Source organism: Magnolia sinica, chromosome 4 (genome assembly GCF_029962835.1).
Source record: "Magnolia sinica isolate HGM2019 chromosome 4, MsV1, whole genome shotgun sequence".
NCBI lineage: Eukaryota > Viridiplantae > Streptophyta > Magnoliopsida > Magnoliales > Magnoliaceae > Magnolia > Magnolia sinica.
Window position 1 is genome coordinate 108,138,738 of NC_080576.1, and position 14,900 is coordinate 108,153,637.

Here is a 14,900-nt window from a genome sequence, read left to right on the forward strand (position 1 = left end):
AAATGTTGATGTTTTGATCCTCTACCCTGCAAGAGGCAATAGGGTTGGCTCGTCACTAGGAAGAGAAGCTTGCACACTTGAGAAAGTCTCTACCATCAACACCTAATCATGTGCCAATGCCGACAGATTTGGGAGGGTCTATAAGTGTGAGTTCAAATGTTGCACCCACGCAGTCCCACCCAAAAACTTGGCCTGGAGCGGTCACAATTCTTATTATAAAAAGATCACGCCCAAAGAAATGAGGGTCCAACATGAACAAGGTCTTTATTATTACTCCGAAGAATGCTTTACACCATGCCATTGTTGTAAACAAATGCAGATCTTCATGATTGAGGAACCGGAACTGTCACGCCCGAAATTCGGTACTTGAGTTAGCCAAACCCGAATCCAAATTCCAAGAATGTGAGTTATATTTAAATAAAATATAATCGCAACCCATATAATTTCCATGCAATTTTAGGGCAAACAGGGAGGGGAAGGAACTAGTATTATCTTCAATCTTGCCCGACTGGTTCTTCATATACAAACCCTGCAAAACAATCTATATGTGTGTGAGCGCGACAGCTGATAAGGTCACACCCTTCCCAAAATTGAAATTTTTATGATGATATCAATATAACTCAATAACATAAACATGATCAATTGCAAGTATTGAATTGGCATTTTACAAAATCCTTTTTTGTTCAATCCAGTGCAGAGTACCGATGTTGATCCTTTTACGGAATGACCCTCGGCAGAGCACCTGGTGAATAGACTTTTAGGATAAATATCCAGGGCAGAGCACCCGTGTGTACATACCTTTTAGAGAATCACCCAGGGCAGAGCACTTGTGCCGATCCTTTCAGGAATGACCCTAAGCAGAGCACCCATAAAAATACAACGATCCTTTTGGGGTAGAGCACTCATAAACAAATAGCATAGTGATCCTTTTGGGGCAGAGCACCGGTAAATTTAAATACATTATACATCATGTAATAATAAGGAAATGATTGTAATTTAAGCACGTAACGATAATAAAATGAAGTCAATTAATAACTCAAATAAATTATCTCTACAATATACAACCAAGAATCAAATAAAATAATATACAACTAATGACAATGATCAAATAAATTTAATACATAACAAGTAATTAAATCAATCTATATGTTAACCTAAAATTTTCAACAGGAAAGATCACCTACCTGTTATAACTTGTAAATAATCTGATGTGGTACAAAAATGATATGCGGTTGTAATAGGCGGATGCCCCCCTCAGGGTCAATATGGATGAACGGACAGAGCTCTTGCAATCAGTTTGACACTTTGATTGGGCATGGCAGCGGCGGTTGAATGACGGGTCGACTCGGTCAGCTGCAAGTTGCCAAGCTCTCTCTCTCTCTCTCTCTCTCTCTCTCTCTCTCTCTCTCTCTCTCTCTCTCTCTCTCTCTTCTTCTTCTTCTTCTTCTTCTTCTTCTTCTTTTCCTCTACTTATAGAGACATCCAACAAGAGTCTTGACTACTGAGTTTAACTCAACCTGGTTGAGTCCAGTGGGTCAAACTAAATAGCTTAGCGGTGGAGTTCCGAGAACCCGATCTTAGATAGATTCTGCATCGAGAGGGCCACACGACGATTGGTTTGGATTGTTGAATCGATGCTACAACAGGATCAACGGCGGGGTTTCACGGTGGAGAAGAAGGGCCGGTTTCAAGGGCAAAATTTGACTAAGAGAGTATTTCTACAAACAAATGCTCATGGACTATTTGGATTAGTTGTAGGAACTCATGGAAGCCTCAGATCAGAGTTTGGAAGCATTTTGGTTGGTGGGTTATAAGATTGAAAAATTTTGGTTACGATACTCTATTGCGAAGAAGGAGACGAAAATATAGCACTTTAATGCCTTTTAATTAGCTACTCGAAGTAAAGAATGCTGGAGGATAGTGATTGGATGAGAGAGGTTCGATGGCTGAAATTTGAGGGAGAGAGCTTGACAATAATCGAGAATATGAGAAACGTGTGCGGCATTGCCACTACTCAAAACGGAAGGAATTCCTAGTTCAAACGGTTTTAAGGGCACTGGCAAAGCTAGGTGGGTTCCATTGAGATAATGAGAAGGAAATCCAAACCGTCTAACAGTCTTTACGGACCTAGATGCAAGGAGGTGTTGAAAACGGTGTAAATGAGCGTTCATAGTGGGCCGCACTGAAAGGTTTTAGGTAGGGAGTTTCAACGGATGGGGTTCCACAATGGTACGATTCCAACATACGATTTGGATCGGTGAGGTGGGTCCCACCATGAAGAATGGTGTGCACAAATGGCTCAAGTCGTGCAAATGCTTAGCACAACGAAGAAGGATGGAGAGGAGAGAGAAAATCGAGGGAGTTGGGTATGAATAGTGACGTGCTCATGCACGTCCCTAATTTCTCTCTTCTTCTTTTTTCTCTTTTTTTTTTTAAATAAACATGGTGAACCTCATAAGATGGCGTGGCAGATCCCCTCCGTCCATCAGTTCTGCCTTGCCATGCTACGACATGGGCTAAAAGATAAGTCTGATCCAACACTCTAGTGGGCCACACCATAGGAAATAGTGATGAGTGAAATGCCCACCATTAAAAAAATGGGTTGTTACAGAAACCATGTGATTTGTTGCTAGGTGAATCTAACCCTGATTTGATAGTGGAGATTTCCTGGCATGCCGAGTAAAGAGGCTACGTGGAACTATGGCATAATCTCCATCAACGTTTTCCTATTTTCACACCATGAGGACATGTTGGGGGATGCTACATCTCATGCCCTCATCCAATAATTAATTTAAATTTGAATTTTCAATTTTAATTTTAATTAATTTCAATTTCAATTTCCTATCTTAATGAATTGATAAAGATTTGCCACGTATTTATTCTTCTCTAGAATGAATAGATTGGGAGTTGCATTCTGCCATTAACCTGTTTTTTGCACAAAAGGACGCCCTCCCCCTCTTTCACGTGGACTTGATAGGGCTTGGACCCTACCATAATGCTATAATTAGGCTAATCAGGGAACAGTGATTAAGTCAAATAATCCAAACCCCACCGTAGTGGGGTGTCTGAAACATGTGGAATGTCCAATTTGCGCACAAGGTAGGCCACGCGATGATGATTAATGGATATGAAAATCAATGGAAAGCAAATGGCATGACTCAGTGCACTGGTGTGGGCCACTCAATGACTGATCAGCCTGATTTTCATATCATGCGATCATCATCGTGTGACCCACCTTTTGAACGGATTTGATATTCTACAGGTACGTTTTGGCTGGATAAAAATATGATGTATCTGAACTTCTGATACAACCACTGTATCTGATCATTTCTCTTTCAGAAAATCCAACGAATGAAAAAATACTGAAAGAAAAATTAGAAACCCTAGAAACTCACCTTTTCCTTCTTTTTCTCGTTCTCCTCTTTTTTTACCTCTTCTTGTATGCCGAGTGCTGTCTTCTAAAGGCTAGGGTTTGTAAACTTCAGGTATGATCGACAAGGAGGAGAGGAAGGAAGGGGAAGAGCCGAAGAGAGAATGAAGGAGTGTAGACGGACGCAGATGCCGACTTGACAGGTGCCACGTGTCATTGCGATGCTGGGACCCACATGTGTGCAGGTGGGCCTCAGGTGGTGATGACCTGGAGGGCGCAACGTGAGATCAGGTTCAATTTAAAAGCTAACGGGCTGCTTTCGGGCTACTTCGTGAGCAAGAAAAGTTTTGCTACTCTGGGAACGTGCGATGCATGATACTCAGGCGCTTTGAATTTACTTTTAAGGATGGCACACGTGAATAGAATTGTAAGAGAAATGCTCCAGTGCTCTGCGAGCAGTGCAAGCTATAGTGCTCCTAGTTGCATGGATTCACATGGGGAGTCCATTCAATTGATCTCAACTGTCAGTTAAGTCCAAAACACAAAGCTATTATCCAAAAATCTTACTTTCAGATGATCTAATCCATCTTTTATTTAGCCTTATTTTTCACGGCCATCCATTTTTAAACCGATGAATGAGATTATTACAATTGCCTACAAAAGTAAATCCTCAAAGCCATAAGTAATCCATGACTGGGCCTATTTAAATTGATGCTTGGACCTACTTTTGTGAAATTTGTCTTGACCATCCATATAAAAGACCATGGATCAAACAGTTTCTATTTGTTAGATCGAAGTGACGTTTACATGATGGTGTATAAAATAAGAGCAACAGCTTAATATTCGGTATGGATCAATGTATTTGGCTGTCTAATTGTCCCACTGCTAGAGGTGTATACAAACTGAGCTAGCTCATTTAGCTTGCTTGACTCAACTCAAAAAAGCTTCGACTTGATTCGGAGCTGAGTTCGAGCCAAGTTGAGCTGCGTTTTTTTCAGCCCAAGAAGAGTTTGAGCTGGCCTAGCTTGACTCGACTCGGATCAAGCCCAATTCGAATCAAACTTGGATTGAACTAGTTTGATGACTCTGTTACTATAATATTGATGTTGCTCACCAAGTATTTGATGACCCAAGGGATTGTGGCCGATGGCAATGAAGGTATGTATATGCAACCAATATGTTTTTTTTTTTAAATTCTTATGTTGTTTACAAGGTATTTGATAAAATACCGGCAAAACAATTATTGCTGTCTCAAATATAAAAAGATTTTGAAAGTACAGTTTAGGTGTTGGTGAAAATACTGCAATGGCAAACTCAGCTTGAATTGGGCCGAGCTGCTGACTAAACTGAGCCGAGCTGGCCAATCAAGGTTGAGGATAGATCCGAGCTAAGTTAGAGTTGAGGTTATCTAGTGGCCGAGTCGAGTTGAGCTGAGGCCAGCTCGGCCCAATTCGACTGGATGTACACCCCTACCCGCTACAAGTAAGAGCACTATAACTTAGGATGCTCTCTCTACAAGTAATTCAAGCTAAACCGTTAGATCCGTGGGTCTCAATTTGGATGTAACATGACGTTTGTTTGGTTACACTATTTTTGGATTTGTGGGAACTTTGTAGGCGGTTAAAAATGAAAAATATCCATTGGTCCTATTTTAATCAAGTGCCCACAAATCAAAGGTTAAAATTGTTCCGATCACTTGATTTTTGTATAAATTTATATTTGTTGGACGGTTGGAGACACTCAGTTCCACAATTTAGCAGATTTGAGCTTTGGGATTTGATTTGATTTTGGTATTTATCCACCGATGTATTTCCGGACATAGGTAAATATGGTCCGTACATCAGACACCCTGTGGGGTGGCTAACGGTGAAGTGACAACTGACAGTTGCCAGACGGTTGGGGACTATCAGTGCCACAATTTAGTGGATTTGATTTGATTTTGATATTTATCCACCGACGTGTATATCCCGGTGAATATGTCCCATCCATCGTACTGAGTGGAGAACACATCGTTTCAACACCGAGGTCCGGTATCCATGGGGCGGCTAATAGTGAAGTGTCAACTGTCAGTAGGGTGTACTAACAAGCCAACAAAAAAATCTTAATAGTCTCGTGCATCAATTTATTTTTATTTTTACTTCTTGTTTTTTTTAACACACAGGCACAATTAAAAAAGCGATGCACCATCAATTTTTTTCTACTTTTACTTCTTTGCTTTTTAACACGCAGACACTCACGACAGTGGGATTTAAGGGCCTGTTTGATTTGTGAAGTAAATAGGAATTAGCTGAGAAATAAGTAATAATTACTTACCAGCGAATTGCCCCTCGTTTCCTGTGCGCTGATGTTGACGGCGTAGCCTTTTAGCGTTAAAATCAAGGATGGCTGTGAAAGGAATATAGGGCCCACTGTGATGTCCATGATGTATCAACACTGTTCATCCTGTATGTCGGCCTCATTCAGGTCATGAACTCAAAAATGAGGTAAATCAAAAGTTCCAATGGACCACACCATAGAAAACAGTGGAAATTTAATGTTTACCGTATAAAAATTTTGTGGCGCTTAGATGTTTTGGCTGAAGCTGATATTTGTGTTTATCTTTTATCAATTTTAGACTTACGCCCTAAAATCTTCTGATAAAATAGATGGACGGTGTAGATATGTTATACACATCACAGTGGGGTCCACAAATACAAGTCAACTTTTTCGGACCAATTTTCGAGGCGGAATTGCATTTAAAAACCCAAACATGAGAAGAGGTAATAATGAACTTTTGCAAGGGTATTTCCCAATTCCCTTGAAATCAAACAAGCCCTAAGGGTGCGTTTAGCGCATGGCATTAGATGACATTAGCTGGGATGAAATTGCATTTGATCCGTGCCAATTCCACTCAATGTTTGGAGGGATAGGAAAAGCTTGGAATTAGATTAGATGGAAGTGCACTGGGTCGTGCCAATTCCACTAAATGTTAGCAAGTTGTGCGGGTCCCACCATGATGTGTGGGCTATATTCACACTGTCCACCCATTTTTCGAGATCATTTTAAAGCATGAGCCAAAAAATCAGGTAGATCTAAAGCCCAAGTGGACCCCACCATAAAAAGCACCGGGATTGAATACCTACCATTGAAAGCTTCATTGGAGCCACATAAGTTTTGGTTCTACCTCATTTTTAAGCCCATGCCATAAAATGAGGTTACAAAACAGATGCATTGTTGGAATATAACACATGTGTTATTCTCAATAGTTTCAAATGACGGTGGGTATATCCATTTAATGTACCATCGTATTACAAACATAGCATTGAATTAAGCTTGTTTCATGGTAACAAGTGACAATTTAATCCTTCCCAATCCCATGTGCCAAACACCCGCTAAGAGTTTATCACCCCAGTAAGAGTAAGGATCCCCCTACATCAGTTTATGAAAGTGAGGCCTAGGGACCTATTTGGGAGCTTGGATTTGTAACCCCCTAGATTCGGAACCCCTAGGATTATAAACCCCCTACATTTGCAATCCTCCTAGTGTGTTTAGCACCTTGGAGAGTAAATCAACTTTAATACAAAAGTACCTGTTCATGATATATTTACAGGGATTTGAATTTAATTACTAAATCAACTTCATTATTACTGATTAGTAAGATATGTAATTTTTGATACAATGATTGTGATAAGCCCGCTGAAATATATGCTTTGCTCAAAAATGATGAAATTTTAAATCTCGGATGGGCCACGAGTACAAGTTCACGTTGGAGTGACTAACCAATAATTTTTAATCGTTGATTTACATGAATAATGTTTGGACGGTGCTACACAATATTTGAATAGTGTTAATTTACATGTGTTTGGACAGTACTGATCATCATTAATAGCTCATGTGCTGAATAGAATGATAGTGTACAGTGGTACACATGTTACACCTGCAACTATTAAGATGATTTTAGGTGTACTCCAAACTCTTACCATGGATTGCAAACCCCCTTGAGGAGGGGATTAGAAACCCCTGTATTTGAAACCCCCATTTACTTTATGCTGCTAAACAACTAAGGGGATTTAAAACCCCCTCCAATCCCCCCAATCCCCATCAATCCACATCGCCAAACGACCCCTAAGTTTGCTGAGCAGGACCATTGATCGAGTGAGTCCTACTGTGGATGGATGATCCCAAAGCTCACTATGACTGGATAATACTGCCCCTTTAGATTGATGGACATTCAAACGAACGGTTAAAGAAATACCACGACACTGGTCCATGTGAAAAACCTAAAATGTGCATGTCATAAACCCCTTTTAAAAGCTAAAACTAGCTGCACCCAATCAACTCCCACGACGAAAAATCAACGGCTCGGGGTCATCTCGGCACAGGAGCAGATTAGGTGCGGCCCTGAACGTGGGGCCCACTTGACATTTGTATTGTATATCCACGCTGTCCATCCGTTTTCCCAGGTCCCTTTAGGACACGAGACCAAAACTGAAGCGGATTCAAATATCATTGGCACCACACCGTTGGAAGCAGTGGTGATTAACCATTAAAAACTTTTCGTGGGCCACAAAAGTTTTGGATCAAGTTGATGTTTTCTTTTTACCTTCATCCCGGTCTTTGTGACCTTATCAACGGGTTTGATGGTAAAAAAAATTATGGTGGGCCTTAGAAAATTTTTAATGGTGAGTGTTCAATCACTACTGTTTACTAGGGTACGGTTCACCTTAGATTTTTGGATCTGCTACATTTCTGGACTCATGCTCTAAAATAAGCTGGAAAAACTAATAGGCGGAGTGGATGTACAGTACATATATCAAGGTGAGTCCCAAAAGTCAGGGCCGCACCGTGATGGGTAAGGCCGGGCCGAGCCTCATCTGCTCCCCTTGCCACAAGCAAGTCTAGGTTCATTGCCGCTCCATGTACAGAAGCGATGCACCGTTGATGAATCCGAACCGTTCAGCTGGTGGGTCCCACTTTGGATTGTCATCGCATAAAACCCGCCCAATAGAAAATTCCATGGATCCGATCTAAAACTTTAAAACAGATGGCGATGGGCCCGGATCGCCGCGGGTGAGATCAGGGGTTCAGGTTTCATTTTAAAGCGGGAGCGGATTGAATGTGACCCCGGTCACAGAGATATCTCTCTTCCGGGTGCTGTGTGGAGTCCACAGATATGTCCGTGACAAATCCACTCCGTCCATCTGTTTTGAAAGACTGCAACGGGGCAAGATTCTAAAAATCAGGCAGATCTAAAAATCAGGTGGGCCACACACATTTTATCTGAGTGGTTATAATTCTATGAACGGTTTGGATGGCATAAAAACATCATGGTCAGCTCCAGAAGGTTTCAACGGTGCATGTTTCTGTTTACACTCTTTCGTGTGGTATGGTCCACATAAGTTTTGGATCTGCCTAATTTTTAGCATCCCGTCCTATTGTGGTCTCTGAAAACAGATGGACGGAGTGGATTTGTCACGGACATCTCTGTGGACCCCACGCAGCTTTCTGTGCCCGGAGGCACGGCCGCACGGGCAATCCGCTCCCTTTTCAAGCTGACGGACTCCACACGGCTACGTGCTGGAGTGAGAAAAGCTCGTTACTCCGGCAGTCTGTGATGGATGATACTCATGCACTAAAAATTACCTGCAAATCGCATGCATGGAATAGAAGTAATTTAATTTGAGCTACTCAAACTGTGGGCTCCGTTTAGATGTATGGTGAATAAAAAATCACGCTTGTTTAGGTATCCAATCTTTCGGATTTGGAGGCTTTTATTGGACGGTTAGAAACGAAAATTATCCAACGGTCCTATTTCAACAAATAAGTTCCCACAGCTCAATGGGTACAGCTGTTCAACCGTTCTGATTCTAGGATAGTGGCTCGGGACGATAATTTCCATAATGTAATCCATTTGGTTTGAGTCATTGTACGCTAAGCGCCAGTGGCCAAGCATAAGTGTAACAGGCAACCAGAGTATCAAATGGTGTCAGATAGCGCCAAAAAAAGAGTTACACCGTTGTTTGTGATGCATCTGTAGCTGTCCCTTGTCTAATCAGTTTCTGCTGGAGAGTCCTGGGTTAGTTGAACATGACTAAGTGGGCCCACATCATGCATGGGGATTCACAAAGTTCTTCCACGATGATGCGTTCCTTTAGATTAGTGGCCTTGTCAAAAATATGGTACGAAAATGTATTGGGTTTTCAGCCCATGCATCATACGTCCAGGCGCACGGAAGATCGGGTGCAGTCAGTTCAAAGAGGGGAGAAGGATACACCTAGATCCATAACTCAAGTGGTAGACTGAGTGAAAGATACCTCATTTCAACACAGAGGTTTTGATATTAATTCCCTAGAGGGGTTGGCTAATAGTGAAGTGGAACTGATGGTGGGTGTACTAACAAGCTAACAGAAAAAAAATGAGGGGAGGAGGATAAATTGCAGCAGTTTTAGAGAATGCCTATTTGATTTGGAAAAGATTCTATGTACTTTGATTCTTTTTTCTTTTTTCATTTTTTTTTTTTTTTAACACATGCACGCACAGCCCCACATACTTATGCGGCAGTGGGTTTTCACCACCTGTGGGTACTCGAACCATTGACCAGGTGTTAAAACTCCTGAGCGTCTACCACCCAAGCAAGAGCAAAGATCCTATATACTTTAATTCTTAAAGCAACTACTCTTTTGAAAGAGATCCAGCATCTAAACATCCTAAGCTTGTAGAGCCTTTAGTACTCAAGAAAGTCTGGAATCGTTTGGATGCCTCTAGAATCCTTAAGTTGTAAAGGAATGATAGGTAATAAGATTCTAGAAGTTGCTTCTATATCTATATTTGAAACTGTCCATCATGTACTTCCTTTAATGCTCTCCTGTAATCTTAAAACGCCATATCACTAATTATCAAATGAAACACACAAGGGAAGGATGGAATATCCACCATTGAAAACTTTTAAATTGAATGTAGGGCTCATTTTGATGAGTGGAAGATATCAAATCCGTCTAGTGTGTGCGTGCTTTAATACTCTCTTAGGATCCCAAAAAAGAAATCAAACTATTCTTATGTGATTTGCATATTTTGAAAGGTTTTACCACCCAAGCTCTGTGGTATGAATACTTATTTTTGTCTATTATAAACACTTTATGAGTTAGCCAAACATAATATATTTGACAGTTGCCACTTACAAGCAAATAGAATAAAGTGTAAGTTATTTACACCTGAAACTCTTCTATTATATAAAGTATTTACAACTTTAAACTTTACAAGCATCAAATGATTTTTTATAATTACTAGGGGGGGCGGTCTCTTACTGTTTAGCCCCACCTCTAGGTAGTATAGAGAAAGGGACGATGTCCAAAACTTACTCAGGAGACGCTGCTAGGATAACTAGTGCATAGAAATGGCATTTTCTTTAGTTGCGTAGCCATTACTTACCACTTTATATCAAGATGGCTTATTACACATGAACTCTCTGCATAGAGACACATGCATCATCGTACTTTCTTCCATGTTATCATTGCCTTTCCATCATATGACCCCAGTCCCAATTATGATTCCCGCTCGACAATTGTCACGGACAATGATTGAATTATTGCCAAGGGAAAAAAAGAAAAGAAAATAAAAGAAAAGGGAACATGTACTTAAAAATATTGTTGTTTTATTTTGAAATGGCTTTTTCAATCAAAATCTCCTAGGCCAAAACAACTTGCATGAGCCTGTGAAAAATTAAGTTGTTAATTTATGTGGTCTTGTGGTAAAGTAATTTATAGGGTCAATATTGAATGGTGTTGACTCATCCGATTATCACAAGCCCTACATATTTCCACTAGCTAAGTCAACTAATGTAGGGGCATTTTCATGCTGGGCTCCAGTGGGGTGGCATATGGAATGTAGGGGCACTCAGGGTAGGTGGCCCTTGTGAGGCAGGCCCCATCCGATCAAGGCAGGTGACACATGTAAAGCGAAACTCATGTGAAGTGAGGCCTATGAGGGGGTTCGCCGATGGTCCTAACCCATGGGATGCAGGGCCCTAGGCTATGAAATAAAGGGATTGATTCACCATACTATATCAATTAGATATTTTTAGAGCAAGTGATTAATTATTCCATATCATCAAGTCAATCATAGACATACACCATCCTCATCACTGAAATTCATAACATGTGTTTAAGTTAGCTGAGCAGATCACATGGACACAGTAAATCCCAGCGTTGAAAGGCATTGGAGTGAGGTGTACCTTTGGATGAGTAGTAATGAATATGCCACTTTTACATTTTCGACCAGACATCTCTACATAAGAATTGAAATTATTCCTCGGCCATACTTTTATGATTTTAGTGTATATGAAGATCTTAATGTATCTTTACACATGCATAACATGTTTCAATATATTATGCTTTTGACCCTCTAAGCTCAAGCATCCTACACGTGTATACATATGATCAGATGGGGCGCATGCACAAGTACAAACCTGTCGCCATCTAAGTTTTACATTTTCTCATACATTCTATTATATGTGAAGTCTGTGTTTTACTATATATATATCAACGGATTGGATTACTAGACCCTTAATGCAAGGGCATCGTGAGGTATGTGACTTACATCTACAATGTCTACCAGTTTTGAAAGCCGGCATGATCCCGAAAATGAAGTAGATGTAAATCTCAGGTGAACCCTACTGTAGGAAACAATGATGATTGACCATCAATGCCTTCTCATGGGCCACAAAAGTTTTGAATGAGGCTGATATTTACGTACTCACTTCATCCAGGTCCTGTGGCCATATCAATAGGTTGGATGGCAAATAAAAAAAATGGTGACCCCAAAATGTTTTTAAGGGTGAGTATTCAATTGCCCCTTTCTGTGGTATGGTCCACCTAAGATTTGGACATGCTTCATGTTTTTGGCCTGCACTAGAATGAGCTGTCAAAATGGACGGACGACATGGATGCAAGTCATATACATCATGTTGGACTCTGCATCGAGGTATTGATCGAAGCCACGCCCGACCAGGGGATGCAGTTTAACTGGATCCCAACACGACGGTGGTCTCTAGCTGGGAACGGGTAGGAGCTTTGAGTGGCCACTATGATGTATGGGTCTTATCCACACCATTCATCCATTTCTTTGTAGCGTTTTAGGGCATAAGGTAAAAAATGAGGCCAGATCCAAGGCTCAAGTGGACCCTGCTACAGGAAGCAACAGTGATAATGATTCTCACCGTTGAAACTTTTCCAGGGTCCGATGTTTATTTTCCATCCAATATATTCATAAAGTTACATAGACACAACCTAAATGAAGTGAGAACGTAAATATCAGCTCCATCCAAAACTTCCGTAGGCCTAGAAAGTTTTCAAAGGTAAGAGTTTAATCCTTAAGGGCCTGTTTGGCCGGGCAGATCCCATGGTATTGGGAGGGATGGGATCAATTTTAAGGTAATGATGGTAGTGTCAGTGGATTGTCTTAAGATCCATGGGATTGCTTATATCCCAGACAAGTTCACTAGGTCTGTTTGGCACGCCCTGCATATCCGGGATTTTACCTTCCAATCCATCCAACCAAGGGATAGGATCAATTTTAAGGTAATGATGGTGATGTCAGTGGATTATCTTAAGATTCATGGGATTGCTCATATCCCAGGACAAGTTCACCGGATCTGTTTGGCTCATCATGCTTATCCTAGGATATTGCCGATCCCATCCCTCTTAATCCCATGTAATATCACATCTAGCGCCTGGCCAAACACGCCCTAATCCACTTGAGCTGTGGATATGCCTCAATTTTGGGCTCATATCTTAAGATGATTAAAAAGAAAAGAAAAAAAGGAGGAAAGATGAACGCATTTGTATGAGACCCATGATGGCATCACGGTGGCCACTCAAAGCTCCCGGCTGTTATCATTTGGAGCCGGGCAGGGTAGGGCTAGCTAGCTGGTGTCAAATCATCGTGAGCTCCACCATCATGTATATGTTTTTTCCATCTGTCTATTTTCAGTGCATTTTAGGGCATAACTTCAAAATTAAAGTATAACCAAAGCATGAGTGGACAGCACCACAGAAACTAGTGGGTTAATGGCGCCAAAGTTAACCTTGGATAGGGCCACAATGATGTTTATTTGTAATCCAATGATGTCTATTTGTCATCCAACTTTTCCATAAGCTCATGTAGATCTGGATGAATGAAAAATAAAAACTAATGTGCCCCCAAGGAAACTTTTAAAGGTAATTGCTCAATCCCCATTGTTTCCTGTGGTGCAGTTTGTTTAAAGTTTGAATCTGCATCATTTTTTACTCTAGGTTTGAATCTGCATCATTTTTTACTCCAATGTCATAAATTAGATGGAAAAATGGATGGACAGTATAAATAGTATACATACATCGTGGTGGGCCCACTGAGGTTTGACACCAGTTAGATGGCTGGTGTTGCGGGGAACCGCCAAACCGCGTCCAAGCCCGGGCACTTGTTAATTAGTCATCTGACAAGAACACAAGACACCTGACTGGCGTCCAGAGACTCTAATTTAGAATCTGGACTGTACACGCTGCTAACTGATGACAACTTGTGTTTCATCTGGACCGTCTACATTTGTTTGCTGTATAGAGCTCTAACTATTGTCTATGATGTTATTGGCCACACCAGATTAATATCCCCAAGACCCTTAAAAGATCTCCACCGTCCAATTCTATTATCTCCAGCACCTGTTTCCTAACCTTCGCTCGGAAATTCGCGATCTACCAAAAAAAAAAAAAAAAAACCCCTCGCTAATTCGTCCATTGGCTCGAATGGACATATCATGGCCGCACCTTAAAGCCGGATACACCTAAACAACTCCAGCGTCGAAAAATCAACGGCTTAAAACCTGGTGGACGGTTAACTAGCTGGTTACTGGACGTCTCTGGGTCATCTTGCCACAAACATATCCTAGTTCATTGCCACTACAAGTACATAATGGATATACCGTTGATAAATCTGGATCGTTCACCTGGTGGGTCCCACCTTGGAATTTATTGGCTGTGAAACCGCACCGAACAGAAAATCTCATCTACCCGATCTAAAACCTTAAAACAGACGGCTGAAATTAAAAAATCCTGGTCCATATTTAAAGGACAAAACTCATCACCCAGATGGTTTTAAAGGTCCAATCATTACCGTTTCTGTTCGTCGGTCGTCCATTTTATGTCCCAATAAAAGGACGGTCCGGATCCAACAGCAGTAAGTATTCATTGAATAGGAACGAACCGTGACAGGTTCATCGAGACGAACCGAAAAGCGGTTGTAATGGGAGAGTGCCGTTTGAGGTTCAAAAACTTTTATTTACAACTGTTAAACCAGCCGTCTTTCGTCGTTAAGGGAGTGCCAAGTAGACGGAGGAATATTATTATACTCTGACAGAGGACATTGAATCATACACATGTAGTTATTCAACCATTAAAAAAAACATAAATTTACGAAATCCAGACCGTCTAAAGTGGACCTACCAATCTCCTTAAATCCCAACTCAAAATTCAAAGGACACGATGATCAAAACCATCGGATCAGTGTATGCTGAATGAACGTC